The sequence below is a fragment of the Octopus bimaculoides genome, chromosome 27, assembly GCF_001194135.2.
Source record: "Octopus bimaculoides isolate UCB-OBI-ISO-001 chromosome 27, ASM119413v2, whole genome shotgun sequence".
In the NCBI taxonomy this organism is placed as follows: Eukaryota; Metazoa; Mollusca; class Cephalopoda; order Octopoda; family Octopodidae; genus Octopus; species Octopus bimaculoides.
The window spans coordinates 5,767,420-5,768,764 of NC_069007.1; the positions used below are offsets into that span (position 1 = coordinate 5,767,420).

The window sequence follows — 1,345 nt, forward strand, 5'->3', positions numbered from 1 at the left end:
GGTAAAAAATCAGATATTAATTAATATCGATTTATTACCAGGAAGCTAGCACATTTAAAGAATCAGAGAGATTCAGAAAAAATATCTGAGATCTTAGGGGATTAAAGTATATGTTTATAACTATGACCACTAAAGTGGACATTTAATGTGCTAGAACATGTGGCCTATTTCTAGTATATATATATATATATATATATATATATATATACTAGAAATATATATATATATTATACAGCCAAGTAATATTTCAAATGCAATTTAGCCATGAAAACAGCAGAAAAATTGGGTATTTAACCCTTATAAGACAGAAAAGTTTTCCGCAGACGGGTATGAGACTTGACTCTATACCACTCATTTATTGGCTTAATACTCTATTATTAAGCTAAACTGCCTGCTGATAACTTTTTCTGTCTTATAAAGGTATAAACTACCCAATCTTGCTGTTGTTTTCACAGTCATTCTATGTTCAAAGTATTACTTTCTTGTCTCTATAATATGAAACACATTCGACACTTCCAAAAACATAAACAGCTGTTTACAACAGGGGTTTTTAAACTTTTTGACTTGCGGACCCCTTTGTATTTTAGGCTTTACCTTAGAGACCCCCTTATAAACACTTATGAAATTTATACATAAATATTTGCTTAAAATAACATATATTTTTACATTTATTTATTTAACAGTATTTAACAAATAGGTTTATTGTCAATTAAAACATTTCGATTAAAAAACATATATAAAATCAAATTGCCCATAAAAAGTATTTGTTGCCCACGGATCCCCTGTCTTGTCCTTGTGGACCCCCTGTTTTACAATATGTTGTTACATTTCAAAAACACTATAATATTTAGTATTTAATTTGGCAGAGAGTTTAGCTTAATGGAACTTACCTTCTTATACCTGGGCCCGTTTCTGATTCCACCATCCACCTAGGGTCCTGAACAAGAAAAAAAAAATTAAATAAATGGCTGTTTATACAGCTCCAGACCAATGATTACAGGTAAACTAATGGTCAGAATCATAAAAAAAAAATTCAATAGAATAACAATGTGTGTGTGTAAAGAATTTTGTTGTTGTTGGCACTCCGTCGCTTACGACGTCGAGGGTTCCAGTTGATCCGATCAACGGAACAGCCTGCTCGGGAAATGCTATTCCTGGCATTTTGGTCTGTTCGTTATGGAATTCACGATACAGAAAGAAATAGTTATTCTTTGAAAATTTGGAAATACCAATCTGACACTTTCAGGCTTGTTCCGTCAACTGGCAGCAGAGAGTTTTTAAGTTTCCAAGACATTTTCTAATATTTTATGTATTATAAGTTATTGTAAGGAATTTTCAATTATTT

The 1,345-nt window shown here is 31.4% G+C and overlaps 1 long non-coding RNA gene across 1 annotated transcript in view; it reads right to left on the reverse strand.

The window, feature by feature from the left end:
• Positions 1–895: 895 nt before the first annotated feature.
• LOC128250997 (uncharacterized) overlaps positions 896–1,345 on the reverse strand; it is a 187,776-nt gene continuing 187,326 nt past the window's right edge. The window contains exon 3 of the long non-coding RNA XR_008266914.1: positions 896–937. This is a non-coding gene — a long non-coding RNA (uncharacterized LOC128250997). The remainder of the gene's footprint in view (positions 938–1,345) is intronic.